Source organism: Schistocerca nitens, chromosome 1 (assembly GCF_023898315.1).
Source record: "Schistocerca nitens isolate TAMUIC-IGC-003100 chromosome 1, iqSchNite1.1, whole genome shotgun sequence".
Taxonomy (NCBI): Eukaryota; Metazoa; Arthropoda; class Insecta; order Orthoptera; family Acrididae; genus Schistocerca; species Schistocerca nitens.
The window spans coordinates 586,283,972-586,301,995 of NC_064614.1; the positions used below are offsets into that span (position 1 = coordinate 586,283,972).

The following is an 18,024-nucleotide window of genomic DNA, read 5'->3' on the forward strand; positions in this document are numbered from 1 at the left end:
CTTCAGCATGTTAGATAATTACGTCGGTAAAAAGTGCAGTCATTAGGTTTACTATTTTGCGATTTGTTATGGATGAAAAGCGCGGACTGACGCTGGAGAATGTTGTTTTGCTATTGGCTGTTGAGTAAACTGACCAATATATAATGAATTTTGAACACTATCAAGGTAAATAGATTGTTTGTTCTCTGTCAAAATCTTTCTTTTGCTAACAATGCCTATCAGTAGTTAGCGCCTTCAATAGTTTGAATCTTTTATTTAGCTGGCAGTAGTGGCGCTCGCTGTATTGCAGTAGTTCGAGTAACGAAGATTTTTGTGAGGTAAGTGATTTGTGAAACGTATAGGTTAATTTAGTCAGCGCCATTCTCTTGTAGGGATTATTGAAAGTCAGATTGCGTTGCGCTAAAAAATATTGTGTGTCAGTTTAAGCACAGTCATGTATAATTTTTCTAAGGGGAAGTTTCAGAACCTGCGACCGTAGTAGCAGCGCGGTTCCGGACTGAAGCGCCTAGAACTTCTCGGCCACAACGGCCGGCGAAGGTGGTTATTCAGGCTTTTAACAGTTGGTCACATTAAGATGACTGGACAGTGTAATACACAGATTAAAAGCAGAGAGACTTAATATATGTCTTTTGTACTTATGGATCATAGCAAGTGGCCCCAAGGTGATTTAATAAACGACTAACATGACATGATTGTTACAGAGTAACGGCGGCTGGTCCCGGCGGTGGTTAGAGTCCTCCCTCGGGCATGTTTGTGTGTGTGTGCGTCTGTCCTTAGGATAGTTTAGGTTAATCAGTGTATAAGCTTAGGATAGTTTAGGTTAAGCAGTGTACAAGCTTAGGGACTGATGATCTTAGCAGTTAAGTCCCATAAGATGTCACACACATTTGAACATTTTTGAACAGAGTAACGCATCGACAAAGTCATGAAAAATTTTAAGGAGCCACATTCACGAAGTGGTTGTTACTAAACAGGCAGTCCCATTTGCAAGCTGCCTGTCTATTGGCTTCCAGGACCAACAAAAATTTGATTTTCAGTTTTTCCTATAATTATTGGCAGCATTTAAAAATTTAAAATGTTGTAATAATCAGCTCATTAAAATATGCTATGTTACGTTAAAGGTAGAAGTTTTAGACTAAGTACATGTACTGAGACAGTGTCAAAGGGCGCAAATACGCATACTCTATTCACCCAGTATTTGAGAATGAGAGCACTTAGCGGCTTCCAATGAGCTTTACATAGAATCTGAAATATTTTCGGAACTTTTCCTCGCTGTCACACCCCCACCCCACAAAATAACAACAGGAAAAAGTTTGTCCTCTACTACACGTTCGCTATTCATGCAATAAAATTTCAGCACCTCGCATTAGGTTTCATTACTTCAATACTACTAACTCAATTTACAACTCATTTTACAGCTAGTATCCACATATACCGATGAATGTACCGGCAAAATTATGTCACTGTACGGTACTGAGGTGACAAAAGTCACGGGACAGCGATGTGCACATATGCAGATTGCGGTAGTATCGCGTACAAAAGTTATAAAAGGGCAATGTATTGACGGAGCTGTCATTTGTACTCGGGTGGTTCATGTGAAAATCGTTTCAGGCGTTATTATGCCTGCACGGTTGGAATTAACAGACTTTGAACGCGGAATGGTAGTTGGAGCTAGAAGCATGGGAAATACCATTTCGAAAATCGTTAGCGACTTCAATATTCCGAGATATACAGTGTCAAGGGTGTGCCGAGAATACCAAATTTCAGGCACTACCTCTCACCACGGACAACGCTGTGGCCAATAGCCACCGCTTAACGACCGAGAGCAGCGGCGTTTCCGTAGAATTGTCAGTGTTAACAGATAAGCAACAACGCATGAAATAACCACAGGAATCAATGTGGGGCGCACGACGTAAGTATGAATCCTGTAACTGTAGTTGTTCAGTTGGTTGTATGAGATAAGAAATAACTACGACATCCGGCGCCAATCACAAACGTATTCTTATTACTGTCACTAATGTTGAAAAATAATAAAGCTGTGAAAGGAAATGCACGTTTAATCAGAAGATCAAATGTGATCCGAACCGCCATAGTGCCGGCCGAAGTGGCCGAGCGGTTCTACGCGCTGCAGGTCGCAGGTTCGAATCCTGTCTCGGGCATGGGTGTGTGTGTTGTCCTTAGGTTAGGTTTAAGTAGTCTAAGTTCTAGGGGACTGATGACCTCAGAAGTTAAGTCCCGTAGTGCTCAGAGCCATTTGAACCATTTTGAACCGCCATAGTGTTTTCTAATAAATACGCGGTTAGCCACTTTTAATTTGGAGATGGGAGATGCTAAGAGGTAGTTCGCCTGAAGCGCAATGTTGCCTCATTTCATTATCAACAAGTAAGAAAATACTTGTCTTGCAATACTTGTTCGTTCCTGCTACCTGCCTATGTCGTACGCCGCTATAGCAGTCCAGCACGGGTCACCCAGCCTCCGCAGTACGTGATAGCTTCGTCGTTCCATCAACTGTGTTTCGTGATGAATTCGCCCATGTTGCAGACTTTATTCTGGGAGATAGCCATTCGCTGTCTCTCCCCACCCAACACCAAATCCAACCAATGGAGACCAGTTCTCAAGTGCTTCTCTGTAAGTATTACTTCTGGTTTTCATCATCTGTGTCCCACGAAGAACTATCGACTAGATATCCACTGCACGAAAGTCCCAAGGACAGTAGCAATGCTGTTTACAACCAGAGTTCGTTAGGTATCAGGAGGACATTCATTTCACTTTCTCGGAGCGAAGTGGCGCAGAGGCAACTGACGTCTTTTCGGAAGGACGGTGCTTCAAATAAACGCCCAGCCACCTCCATTGAAGTTTTCCGTGGTTTCTCTAAATCTCTTGAAGAAAATGGTGGAATAATTCCACGAAGAGGAGAAGGTCGATTGTCTCCTCCATTCTTTCCCGATACAAGCTGGTGCCCCTTTTCAAACGACTTCTTTACAGATGATACTTTAAAAGATAATCTATCTTTACTGTGCATGCCCTCCCACAGCCATTCATCTCCTGGTCAGTCCCTCCTGTTACCCCGGTGCAGTGTATCTGAGAGGCATTGAAAATCGGTTGTTTTGCGTCGTACCCTCTGTTATCTTTTATCATCTTTCTTGTGCCCCGTCCAGTCATATACAGACTGATTGAGATTTCTTTAATAATTCTCAAAAGCTGCAATTACATTTCATACTTTGTCGCTCTACAAGAAGATGAATAAATGGAGACCACCGTGGTCAACTTCAAGATTTGTCGAGCTAGAAAAAGCGTCCTACAATGTAAGCTCCTCAATATATTCGAAATTCTGAGAGAAATAGGGGTACGCTTTAGGGAAAGGCAGATAATATACTACATGCGCAAAAACCAATAGGGAACAGTAAGAAAAGAAGACCAAGAACGAAGAGCGCTCAGGAAAAAGGGATTCAGTCTTTCGCCACTAATGTTCAAGCATACATCGAAAATGCAATGACTGAAATAAAAGAAAAGTTGAGGTGTGGGATTAAAATTTAGGGTTAAAGAATTTCACTGATAAGATTCGCTGATGATGTTATTAACCTAGTGAAACTGAAGAATTACAGGATGTGTTGAATGAAATTAGCAGTCCAACGGGTACAGAATGTGAGAGTGGTCGACCGCTGTGGCCGAGCGGTTCTAGGCGCTTCAGTTCGGAACCGCGCTGCTGCTACGGTCGCAGGTTCGAATCCTGCCTCGGGCATGGATGTGTGTGATGTCCTTCGGTTAGTTAGGTTTAAGTAGTTCTAAGTTCTAGGGGACTGATGACCTCAGATGTTAAATCTCATAGTGCTTAGAGCCATTTGAACCATTTGAATTGAGAGTAAATCGAAGAAAGACGATAGTAACGAGGAGTAATAGAAATGCAATTAGCGATGAACTTAACATCAGAACTGGTGACCAATAACCAGATGAAGTCCAGGAATTCTGGCGCCTTCGAAGCAAAATAATACCTGACACTGCGGCGGCGCGGTTCTTTCCGTCCCTTTACGACGAACCTGCATTTACCTGTGAACATTGTCTCAGCAGATCATCAGTAGGAAAGCCGAGTGAAACCTACTGTACTTCGACGTGAACCAGGCTGCAATTAAAGTCACTAATCTACGTTTCGGGAGAAACGCTAAGTGAAAGGTTGGAAATTTTGCCCTCAATTAATATATTCTGAAACTTAGGTGAACGAGTATCACCGCCAAGCCCGTGCTAGTCTTAACACAGTCACTCACAATCCCTTTCACTCATTTTAGCAAGTTTATGGTGTTGCATTTCCCGAACGTAATGGGTACAAAAATACCGAGAACGCTCGCCAAATATTAAGTCTGTAAGTACCAAATGCAGTCACAATTTTTAGCCACAAACCTGCTCAATACGCCACGCGGAATATATGTCTTTTGTCGTCACAAAATTCACTTTAAAATTCCGAAATTGCTACACGTCCATCGGAATAATTATGCCGTCACTTTACCACACTTTTGATGTATGAAACACTGCTAGATACGACAACTTATCATTTCCATCGGAACTACTACTACTGCACACGTCCGATCTCTTTCACGGCTAGGCTTCGACTCTTCTCTAGAACGCCGGCCGGAGTGGCCGAGCGGTTAAAGGCGCTACAGTCTGGAACCGCACAACCGCTACGGTCGCAGGTTCGAATCCTGCCTCGGGCATGGATGTGAGTGATGTCCTTAGGTTAGTTAGGTTTAAGTAGTTCTAAGTTCTAGGGGACTTATGACCTCAGCAGTTGAGTCCCATAGTGCTCAGAGCCATTTCTTCTCTAGAACACTTTAAGTCTTCTCTACCTGCAGAGAAAGGCGCGCTAAGAATATTGCTTTACTATTGGTCAGTTTACTCAACAGCCAATAGCAAAACAACATTCTCCCGCGTCAGTCCGCGCTTTTCATCCATAACAAATCGCAAAATAGTAAACCTAATGACTGCACTTTTTACCGACGTAATTATCTAACATGCTGAAGTTTTGTTTATGCATAAAGTTATTTACTATTGTTATTTATACTTGAATTAACTTTCCCTTTACCATAAACTTACTTTACAAATCTATTCTACAAAAATCCCTTTTGTTCATATTCATACTTCTTTGAAATATTCCCACACCAAATCCTACTACACAACTCGTTATACAATTATCTTCATATTAAGCTTAAACCACACTCACACATCATTCATACTGCTAACACACATTTATAACATTTTAAATAGACAAAAAGACATAATAACACTTCATGAAAATATTAGAATAGTTTATGAAAAACATTCTATTACTTTAGTGCACTCTAGTGGGCACAATCGAAACTAAAATCACAGTCCCCCTATCCAATATAGTCCTTTATCGGCTGATACATGAACTGCGCGCGCGTCCAGTCTCGTGTCACCATCTGTCACTATCCAGCTCTGAGACACATCTCCCACTTAACTGCCTCCAAGGCAGGATCGTTATACGGCGCTACGCCTCAACACGAAGCAAGGAGGACAGAAAAGGTAGACCAGCGTAGGCGAAGAGGGCATTCCTGGCCAAGTATCGAATGCACGCCCTAATTTGCTGAAGAAATTTCTGAGAATGTGCAGATGAAGCACGTTACTGTGTGATACTGAATCATGGACTATGAGATCACCGGAGCAGAAGAGAATCCATTCATCTGAGACCAGATACTATAGAAGGATGTAGAAAATTTGTTGGACAGGTAAAATAAGAAATAAGGAGGTTCTCCGCAGAACTGGCGAGGAAAGGACACTTCAGAGATCACGATCGAGAAGAACAGACCTGTGTTAAGACGGCAAGGGATTTCAGCCTCTGTTGTACTCGAGAGTGGTGTGGAAGTTAAAAACTGTAGGGGAATGCAGAGATTGTGATAAAGCCAGCAAATAATGGAGGACATAGGTTGTAAGTGCTACTGTGAGATGAAGAGGTTGGCGCAGGAGGGGAGGCGTGGCGGGCCGTATTAACCCAGTCAGAGGACTGGTGACTCCAGAAGTAGTATGAAGAACTCTAACGAGAAATACCGTTATTGAACGACATGTCATTAAGGTGGAAAAAGCAGAAAGAGCCCGATTGAAGCGAGCGAAGCGTGAAATATGAAAATCTCGCGGTCGGGTTTTCAGCCACATCGTGTGGTCTTATATGCACGAATACTGCCGTTTGGGCGTCATAAGATTCTGTGACTACGGTATCCACGGAAATCAACTGTAACTGAACATGCCTGGAAAACTGACATAAATCTGCATTTTACGACACCTCTATCACCACCCAGGCTAACGTCTTCAGGCGTAGCGTAATAGAAGAAGCTATGGAGATCGAAAAATCTTGTAACAGCCACAGTAAAGACGGTGGCTTGCAGCCGAAAACCCGGCTACAATAAAGTGGGCTCGGCTGGCGCTGGACTAAGAGGTTGCCTCTTATGACGCTAGAGTGAACACCAGCGACCTCACAGCCGACACCGCGGTTACACAAGGACGAGACTGCGCCCGGTTTCGGAATATGCAGCTGGCGCCTGGGGAACCGCAGCCGGTGCTTCTAGCTATTGCTTACAGAAGATGCAAAATCGAGCTGAAAAACTCGCTGTGCACTTGTCTCAGGATTTCCCGACGAAGGAATTTCGTAGTTCAGATTTTTTCGTATGCCGTTAGTACTTTACTTCAGAAATTCCTCTGAGCTATTTCGTCGAAAACAGACATTTTGAGAACGAGGCTGCGTACGAAATATAGGTTGATTCTTTCGAAGTAGGAGGCAGCAAGTAGCCACTACTGATAAAGCTCATAATTTATGTAAATAGCACCGTAACCGGTTTCGAAACGACATGTTCATTTTCATACAGTTGTACGCATCAAGAAGCAAATTTTTTTGAAGTTTACATAGGTTATCTTAAAAATAAAAAAAATAAATGTAAGTTTAAAGCTTAAGGAATATCAACGCTCCCCGATACAAAATGCCAGATATACATAAACTCACTTGCCAAAGTTGCCCCTTCTACTGTATCGGACAAACAGAGGGAACCTTCGACATTGGGTTAAACGATTATTTAGAGGACATACGTTTGGACAACTCATCAAAATCTGCATTTACAATGCATACGCCTCTCAACAGACATAGAGTAAAATTCATTGAAGACCACACCCAGCTGAGAAAGGTAGTAGACAGAGATATATGTACATAAAAGCAAATCACCACATCATCCCTTCAGTGGACAGACAGAGTTATCTAACGTAGCCTTCTACAAAATTTCCAGTTTAAAACATAAATAAACCCTACTTCTTTTGACAACAACAAGCAGGCAGTCTGTTGTTGTTGTTTTCAGTCCGCAGACTGGTTTGTTGCAGCTCTCCATGCTGCTCTGTCCTGTGCTAACTTCTTCATTTCCGACTACTGCAGCCTACATCCTACTGAATCTGCTTAATGTATTCACCTCTTGCTGTCCCTCTACGATTTTAACCCACCACACTTCCCTAAAATACTAAACTGGAGCTCCGTTGATGTCTCAGGATGTGTGCCATTTACCGATTCTTTGTTTTGGTCAAGTTATGCCAAAAACGTCTTGTCTTCCCGATTCTATTCAGTACCTCCTCATTAGTTACGTGATCTACCCATCCAATCTTCAGCATTGTTCTGTAGCACCACATTTCAAAGGCTTCTATTGTCTCCTTGTCTAAACTGTTTATAGTCCATGTTTCACTTCCATACGTGGCTACACTCCAGACAAATACCTTCAGGAAAGACTTCCTAACACTATATACTCGATGTTGACAAACTTTCCTTCTTCAGAAATGTTTTTGTTGCCATTGCCGGTCTATATTTTATATTCTCCATACTTCGGCCCATGAGTTATTTTGCTACCCAAACCGCAAAACTCATCTACTACTTTAAATATCTCGTTTGCTGTTCTAATTTCCTCAGAATCACCTATTGACTACATTTCATTATCCTTGTTTTGCTTTTGTCGGTGTTCATCTTATAAACTACTTTCAAGACACTGGCCGTTCCGTTGAACTGTTGTTGAAAGTCCTTTCTCGTCTCTGAAAGAATCACAATGTCATCGACAAATCTCGAAGTTTTTATTTCCTTTTCCGGGACTTTAATTCCTACTCCAAATTTTTCATTCGTTTACGTTACTGCTTGCTCAATGTACAGATTGAATACCATCGGAGATATGCTACAGCCGTGTCTCACAACCGTATCAACTACTGCTTCTCTTTCATGCCCCTCGGCTCTTGTAACTGCGTCTGGTTTCTGTATAAGCTGTAAGTAACATTTCGCTCCCTGTATTTTATCCTTGTCACTTTCAGAATTTCTAAGATATTATTCAATTCAGCGTTATCAAAAGCTTTATCTAAGTCTACAAATGTTACAAACGTAGTTTTGCATTTCCTTAAGCTACATTCTAAGATAAGCCGTAGGGTAAGTATATCCTCGCACATCCCTACATTTTCCCGAAATCCAAACTGATCTTTCCCTAGATTCACTTCAACTAGTTTTGCCATCTTCTGTAAAGAATTCGTGCTCGTATTTTGCAAAAATTACTTATTAAACTGATAGTTCGGTGATACTGACACTGTCAGCAACTATTTTCTTAGTACCCCAATATAAATAATACACAAGCACGTACCAGTTTGCTCAGTCGCACATTAATAAAGTTGGTAAATTAATTTAAACTTTCAAGGAGCCATCATACGTTATTATAATTTCTACTGTCGTAATATTTATTTATTTCTCATCACTTATTTTGTTCCCTGAGTAGACCACATTTTTTACATAATACCATTCAAGTAACATTTCCAAACAAACTGGTTGCTACATCTATTGACTTCATTTGTAATTAATGCTCATTGAATGTTACATATAACGTGACGTTTATTCTTTGTAAATTTTGTACTGTCAGATCAGTGCATACATTGTAATGTCTCTGAGATTTGGCATTGTTGTATTTGCGACATCGTCATCTTTGTGTACATTTCCCACTTGAAAAAAAAAAGAAAACTTTTTACTGTTTGTGTAGTGCTTGACGCAATGTGGTTGTATACAGTTGATATACCTGCTTCATATACTCTACAATACTACGTTAATTCAAGCCAACAACATTTTAAAAAAGTTGCGCTGGATTTTAGAAGCATCACCATCCCAAACATCTTTCATCACAAAGGGGAATAAAGGACCAAGGGGAAATAAAGAGACAAAAAACATGTAAATTTCGACAAATGTGTATCGTGATGTGAACAGCCGTCTGTAGCTGAATCCGCAGCCGCGCGGTTAGACGCGCCAAGTCACTGACTGCCCGGCCCCTCCTGCCGGAGGTTCGAGTCCTCCCTCGGGCATGTGTGTGTGTGTTGTTCTTAGCATAAGTTAGTTTAAGTGGTGTTTAAGCCTCGGGACCGATGACCTCAGCAATTTGGCCCCTTAGGAATTCACACACATTTGGACACGAATCCGTCGGTTCGAAATCGGTTGTGGCGCTATTCACATAAACAAACAAGCATTATCAATAGTGGCTTGTTGCTGTCTTCTAGTATGAAAGAATAAACCTTCGACTCCTTGGAGATTTACACTGCAACTAGGTAAGCAATCCGGAGTTACTGTCTGGGAAGCAAATCTGCTCACTCATAGGTGCACACGTCAGCGTAGCCGTGGGCTTCGTCTGTTCTACCTGCAGTCGCACACGACGGATTCCACCTGCCCGTCCGCTTAACACAGTCTGGGCAGAAGGTCGGCAGTGGCCACACAGCCAGGGGGCGCTGTGCGGTGGGTGAGTGCTGCAGGCGACCTGCCACACCGTCCAGCATGTCAATGGACCCCTTAAGAAACCTGGGCGCGATTCACTAGTTGACTACAAGTTAAGTTTAAGATAAACAAACAATTCCTTATAGTCACTGAAATTGGAGATATCGTAGGCAATAAAAATTTCGAGATAAAAGAAAGTTCCTGGAGGCGCCGGGTATCGATCCCGGTACCTCTCACATGCTAAGCGAGCGCTCTACCATCTGAGCTACGCCCCCAGACGGTGGACCCACCTTCTCACTTTCTGTCTCACAGTTTGGCAACTGCAGACGTCGGCGGTCCGGGCAGTGACCACACCCAACAGGTTTCGCCAGAGGAGGCTAGGTAACCGGTTGGCTGGCCGGGGCACACAGTATAATGAAAAGGGGGACTAGATGCCACATTGGGGGCGTAGCTCAGATGGTAGAGCGCTCGCTTAGCATGTGAGAGGTACCGGGATCGATACCCGGCGCCTCCAGCTTTGTTTTATTTTCCCTTTGCATCACAGAGATGGTTCAAACAGCTCTAAGCACTATGGGACTTAACATCTGAGGTCATCAGTCTCCTAGACTTACAACTACTTAAGCCTAACCAACCTAAGGACATCACACACATGCATGCCCGAGGCAGGATTCGAACCTGCGACCGTAGCAGCAGCGCGGTTCAAGACTGAAGCGCCTAGAAACGCTCCGCCACAGCGGCCGGCCATCACGGAGACTATTTACGTAAGAGTAAGGGATAGTTTAGTATAAAAATTGAAATTATTTATTTCGGATGCTTAATAAAACAGAGAATATTTGGGAAGCAACTGCAGCAACCAGTAGCGTTATAATCATTGGTGTTGGTGATGTCGCTGTAGGATCCAGCAAGTTCCGAGAAATGCATAATTTTGCTTTTACAAGCGTGCAGTCTCAGTTTTTAGACGAAATTAATAATATACATCTCCAGAAATCTTGAGATGGTCTCTCTTGTTAAGGTATGCGTGGACACTGTCATTCATTAATGAACTCATAGTAACAGACGATAAAAAAATGGTTCACACGGAAAAGTCTGGTTTGTTTCGAGTAAGTCCTTACGTTTGGACACAGAGTATCTTCCAGAATTCAGCTGTAGAATTTTTATTTTTTTCTACTGCTGTTTTATTTCACATTGAATTGGAACAAGGCTTTCCAAAAGAATCTGCACTGAATAACGTTAAACGTAGTCTAATGCTGTTGCAGTCTGTTATTCTTTTTTGTTTTTGTAGTAAGATCCTATGGGACCAAACTGCTGAAGTCATCGGTCCCTAAGTTTCCACACTATTTAATCTTACTGAGACTAACTTTCGCTACGGACAACACCCACACCCATGCCCGAGGGAGGACTCGAACCTCCGACGGTGGGAGCCGTACGAACCGTGACAAGGCGCCCTTAGACTGCGCGGCTACCCCGCGCTGCTAGTGTGTTATTGTTTTTAAGGGAACTATGTCGATATGAATGTATACTTTTGCTAATGAGACACTGTTCACTGACACACGCTACAAAGCGACTGACAATAACACGCAAAACGCCTTCTGCCCCGCCCCATTAACAGAGCAACAGTAAAGAAAGAAGTACCCAAAGTCACGTATGATTCTTCGGATGGCAGAATGATTCTTAAATATTTAGTATAAATTAATTCGATTGAAGGATCACCTGCCATGATCATGAAACATTATGTAGGGTACAGCCGTGGATAATTCCAATGAAACTCTTTCTTTGCGACATACTTGTCGACGTGTGGAGTCGCTGTCTTGTAAAACGGAGATTGCGGTTAGTCTCTCCTTAGGCGTGAATGTGCAGTTACTGCGTGTGTTCTCTTAAAAAAGTAGAAGGTATTTCGCAAATTGCACTGGATTCACGTGTTTGGTGTGGGGCAGTGGTTGAATGTTTGATTTGAAAGAAATACGTCACTATGATGCTCTGGTGGCTGAGTTGCCTATGCATTTAAATTTAGTGGGTCCGGAATTTTCTTGTGGTTTGTTCATGTTATTAGGCTCTATCGTACATACGAACCAGGGACCTCGTAATGAACTAAATTAATCTACTAACTTCGAGAAAATCGTGAACGTACACTGTTTTGATTAAATGTTAATCTGCAGATCTTCCTATAGCTGCCCGAGAGTAGTGGCTTGACAAGTCAGAGAAAGAATAGATCATTCATATGAAAATAATTTCTCTATAAATTGTAATTCCGCCGGAGGTTCACTCCTCGCTAGGGCATGGGCGTGTGTGTTGTCCTTAGCGTAGGTTAGTTTAAGTTAGTTTAAAGTAGTTCGTAAGTCTAGGGTCCGATGACCTCAGCAGTTTGGTCTCTAAGGAATTCACACACATTCTGTACAGCGTAAAAGCTTTCTTTCTCTTATTGTGTTTGCCTGACATAAATTTTTGTTGTATTATTGATTTTGAGCTTATATCTGTGGATTGCTAAATAAATAAAATGTACGTTTGACCATACATCTGTTTCGGTTTGATTCATTATGTTGTATCTTCAATAAGTTGAAGCATGTAGACGTTTTTATTTTTAAGCGTCACTTTTAACACGGATAATACGACATTTTTCTGTTAGTTTGCAAGCAGTTCTGGCCATAGCAGTATCGGCTCAGTTTATGTTTTATTAATTAATTGCTGGAGATTTGGTTCCTCATATTTCTTGAAAGACGACATTATTTGCGTCAAGACTGTATATTTGGATAAAACAGTACGTATGCACATCACTGTTGGCTAACTTCGACTATACGGGGCGTATCAAATTACACATAAAACGCTTGGTGTGTTGAACTGGACGGCAATCTGGTTAAAGAGGTAACATCTCTCCAGAAATACGTAGTTTTGTTGCTGTGAAGTGTCGAAAAGTTTGAGGAGCGTTGGGTGAACGTATGAATGTGTTTGGTTATCCGAATTAACTACGAAAACTATTAGTCATCTGAGAAAAGTGAATGCATAGTCCCTACCTGTGGGACGTTTACTACGTTGAGCAGGACGGCAAATGATTATATTTCAAAGCGGAACCAATGCCCGGAACGTGTTGGAACGGTGCTTCTTAGGCGCTATCCGTGCGTTCACTTTGCATTGGTGACTAGTGGATTGCATACCTGACTGGCGGGCCAAACAAGATCTGAAGAAGATTTCAAGCCACCGTTTTCAAAGTTGGACAGCCGACGAAACTAGGAATTTGTGGACAGGGATTTCCTCGAGAAAATCAACAGTTCTACACAACGTACCACACATTGACGGTGTTTGTTTTTTACATACAAACTTTTAGCTACGTTCAAGTCGACGAGTTCCTGAGTATATTTCAAGGAATATTACAACATTGTAATTGTGACATACATAATCGATTTTTGGTCTGCGTATATGTGCATTTCTGTAGTCTTGCGGTCCCGTAACATACCGCTAGACGAGAAAACAAAAACCAGAATTGCGCTTGATCAGTGGGTAGCCGTTTCTCTAGTGGCGTAGTATTCAGTGTGTACCAGGACTGCAGATATATATAATTATACCTACTTCTGTACATAGCCGCGGCTCCGGCTTAGACATTTGTCGTAGCGTTGTACCAAATTTGCAACAGCCTCCTCATTGAAGGCAGCCGCCTGTGCTTTCCGCCAGTTTCTATGCTCGTCTATAGCTCATTATCTGTTCCAAAATGTTATCTTCATAGCCACATAGCTAGCCGTCCATGTAAGCATAGATGGAACTCAGGACGAGCCAATTACAGGCTGTGTTGTGGGTGATCAAACATTTCCCATCTTCATTGTCCTGCAGAGTGCGGCCGAGAATTGTCATGAAGAACGAAACACACACTGCTTACTTTCCGAATAGCCCTCCTATATATATATATATATATATATATATATATATATATATATATATATATATATATAATTACTTAACTTTAATGTTTAGAGGTAGCAATTAAAGCTCTATGTATATCCCTCGCATGAGATCGAAACAATAACCAGGGCATTTAATCCTGAGACATGCCACACAATCAATAAAAATGTTTTCACTTGTTGCTGACTATTTGTTCGTGGAGAATTTTGCAGGACTTATGCTCATATGTGCGGAAATTGTATGATACAAAGTACATCCAAAAAAAATCTAGACGGGTTTTATTCCTGGCGTAAAAGCGGCGTCAGCGCAGTAAGTACGGTGGCAGCTTGAACTAACAACTATAAACAACGGATGTTCATTAGACTAGTTGTGATATGGCAGTGGTGCGATTGTAGTGCATCAACGATTTTGTGGCACAAATGGCAATGAAGCAACAAACTAAACATATCTAAATCAGGCGTTCAAGACGTTCTTTGGTATGTTTTGATGAAGAGAAAAACGTGTGTAAAGTTTGTCCCGTATACTTGGCTCCCGGTAAGAAACGACGACGACATGCTGGCGCTTACCGCCACTTGTTTGAAATGAAAAAGTGGGCAATTTTTTTCTGGAAAAAATCATCGCGGGTGACGAGACTTGATGTTAACAATGCGGTCCTGATACAAAACGAAAAGGTGCAGAGGGAGGGGGGGGGGTCTCTGCTGATTCGCCAAGACCAAAGAAGCTACGAATGTGACGCGTAAATTGAACAACATTCCAAAAAAGGACTTTTCTGACATTTTCACATTTTCTGCAGATATGAACGTTCTGTGAAGTGTACTGAAGTCAAGGGAGAACGTGTAAATCCCTTGAAGTATTCAAACAATACTCTCAACTTTTTCTGTTTTTTATTGACCCAGCCTGGATACTTTTTAGATTGGCGGGGTACGTTGCACCATTACATAGCCTGGTTTTGACTGGACGTCATATGACATTTTTCCATGTAAATATACACTTAAGAGTGGTTTTACTACCGAAATTGGCCAAAACAGTTTAAAAAAAAAAAGCACAATGCTTCATGCAAATACACAGTTTCAGCGGAAGTAGTCTAGACTTTCAAGATATAATATTACTTAAAGCGTGCTTTGTGTCCTTGCAGTTCTGCGGACGAACCTGCTATCAGCGATATAACAATTTGTCAGCCCCAGCATAGAAACTGTACACAGATGTTTTCGTCACATTGTTTGCCAAATAATCATATTACTTTCGAAGCTCTAGGAGCAGCCATGTTAACAGACTATATGATTCAGGTCCTTTAGAACATTTATACACTGAAGAGCCAGAGAAACTGGTATACCTGCCTAATATCGTGTAGGGCCCACGCGAGTACGCCGAAGTGCCGTAACACGACGTGGCATGGAGTCGACTAATGTCTGAAATAGTGCTAGAGGGAACTGACACCATGAATCCTACATGGCTTTCCATAAATCCGTAAGAGTACGAGGAGGTGGAGATCTCTTTTGAACAGCATGTTGCAAGGCATCCCAGATATGCTCAATAATGTTCATATGTGGGCAGTTTGGTGGCCAGCGGAAGTGTTTAAACTCAGAAGAGCGTTTCTGGAGCCACTCTGCAGCAATTAAGGACGTGTGCGGCGTCTCATTGTCCTGTTGGAATTGCCCAAGTCCGTCGGAATGCACAATGGACACGAATGGATGCAGGTGATCAGGCAGGATGCTTACGTACTTGTCAACTGTCAGAGTCGTATGTAGACGTATCAGGAGTCCCATATCACTCAAACTGCACACGCCCCGCACCGTTACAGATCACCCACCAGCCTGAACAGTCCCCTGCTGACATGCAGGGTCTATGGATTCATGAGGTTGTCTCCATACCCGTACACGTCCATAAAATTTGAAATGAGACTCGTGAGACCAGGCAACATGTTTCCTCTCATCAACAGTCCAATGCCGGTGTAGACGGGCCCAGGCGAAATGTAAAGCTTTGTGTCGTGCAGTCATCAAGTGTACACGAGTAGGTCTTCGGCTCCGAAAGCCCATACTGATGACATTTCGTTGAATGGTTCGCACTTGCTGATGGCCCAGAATTGAAATCGGCAGCAATTTGCGAAGGGTTGCACTTCTGTCACATTAAACGATTGTCTCCAGTCGTCACTGATCCCGTTATTGCAGGATTTTTCCCGGCCGCCACGATGTCGGAGATTTAATGTTTTAGCGGATTCCTAATATTCACGGTACACTCGTGAAATGGTCGTACGGGAAAATTCCCACTTCACTCCTACTCCGCAGATGCTGTGTCCCATCTCTCGTGCGCCGACTATAGCAACACGTTGAAACGCACTTAAAATCTTGATAACGTGCCTTTGTAGCAGCAGTAACCGATCTAACAACTGCGTCAGACGCTTGTTGTCTTATACAGGCGTTGCCGACCGCGGTGGCGTATTCTGCGTCTTTACATATCTTTGTATTTGAATACGTATGCCTATACCAGTTTCTTTGGAGCTTCAATGTATATGTGGAGACTCCAGAGAGAGGTAGGAGGATACGGGGCGCACAGTAGCGACGGGAGACGTGCCGACGACACGGAGGCGAGGCGCGGGATTGGCGAGGCGTTTGCTGTGCCTGCGAGCGGAGCCGACGTGTGTGTTGTGGTGGCGAACAATCACAGCCTCTGGGCGTGGGCGGGGACGGGGGCGGGGCCGTGGGGCTTGTCGCAACGTGACTCGCAGCCGGCAGCCGCGGGGATCGCGACACGGCAGCACACAGCACACAGAACACAGCACACAGTGCTGAGGAAGCGCCAGCTGCCGTCACGACACGCCCTGCACCGCCACACAGTCACATCCAACACCGCAAAAGAGACGTCTGCCCGCCCATCACCCAGTTTCCGTTGCCGTAAACGAGTACAGGTTGTGCAAAATAGCACTGTCCCGGAAAATACACTACTGGCCATTAATATTGCTACACCAAGAAGAAATGCAGGTGATAAACGGGTTTTCATTGGACAAATATATTATACTAGAACTGACATGTGATTACATTTTCACGCAATTTGGGTGCATAGATCCTGAGAAATCAGCACCCAGAACAACCACCTCTGGCCGTAATAACGACCTTGACACGCCTGGGCATTGAGTCAAACAGAACTCGGATGGCGTGTACAGGTACAGTTGGCCATGCAGCTTCAACACGATACCACAGCTCATCACGAGTAGTGACTGGCGTATTGCGACGAGCCAGTTGCTCGGCCACCATTGACCAGACGTTTTCAGTTGGTGAGAGATATGGAGAATGTGCTGGCCACGGCAGCAGTCGAACATTTTCTGTATGCGGAAAGGCCCCTACAGGACCTGCAACATGCAGTCGTGCATTATCCTGCTGGAATGTAGGGTTTCGCAGGGATCGAATGAAGGGTAGAGCCACGGGTCGTAACACATCTGAAATGTAACGTCCGCTGTTCAAAGTGCCGTCATTGCGAACAAGAGGTGATCGAGACGTGTAACCAATGGTACTCCATACCATCACGCCGGGTGATACGCCAGTATGGCGATGACGAATACACGCTTCCAATGTGAGTTCACCGCGATGTCGCCAAACACGGATGCGAACATCATCATGCTGTAAACAGAACCTGGATTCATTCGAAAAAAGAATGACGTTTTACCATTCGTGCACCCAGGTTCGTCGTTGAGTACACCATCGCAGGCGCTCCTGTCTGTGATGCAGCGTCAAGGGTAACCGCAGCCGTGGTCTCCGAGCTGATAGTCCATGCTGCTCCAAACGTCGTCGAACTGTTCGTAGAGTTGGTTATTGTTTTGCAAACGTCCCCATCTGTTGACTCAGGGATCGAGACGTGGCTGTGCACGATCCGTTACAGCCATGCGGATAATATGCCTGCCATCTGGACTGCTGGTGACACGAGGCCGTTGGGATCCAGCACGGCGTTCCGTATTACCCTCCTCAACCCACCGATTCCATATGCTGCTAACAGTCATTGGATCTCGACCAACGCGAGCAGCAATGTCGCGATACGATAAACCGCAATCGCGATATGCTACAATCCGACCTTTATCAAAGTCGGAACTGTGATGATACACATTTCTCCTCCTCACAACAACGTTTCACCAGGCAACGCCGGTCAACTGCTGTTTGTGTATGAGAAATCGGTTGGACATTTTCCTCATGTCAGCACGTTGTAGGTGTCGCCACCGGCGCCAACCTTGTGTGAATGCTCTGAAAAGCTAATCATTTGCATATCACAGCATCTTCTTCCTGTCAGTTAAATCTCGCGTCTATAGCACGTCATCTTCGTGGTGTAGCAATTTTAATGGCCAGTAATGTACAATCAGACTGAAGCTTCTATTGACCCTTGCTAGT

The 18,024-nt window shown here is 43.4% G+C and overlaps 2 non-coding genes across 2 annotated transcripts; one reads left to right on the forward strand and one right to left on the reverse strand.

The window, feature by feature from the left end:
• Positions 1-9,965: 9,965 nt before the first annotated feature.
• Positions 9,966-10,038, reverse strand: Trnaa-agc (transfer RNA alanine (anticodon AGC)). The gene has a single exon. It is a non-coding gene; the product is annotated as a tRNA-Ala (tRNA).
• Positions 10,039-10,204: 166 nt separating this feature from the next.
• Trnaa-agc (transfer RNA alanine (anticodon AGC)) lies at positions 10,205-10,277 on the forward strand. The gene has a single exon. It is a non-coding gene; the product is annotated as a tRNA-Ala (tRNA).
• The last annotated feature ends 7,747 nt before the right edge of the window (positions 10,278-18,024 follow it).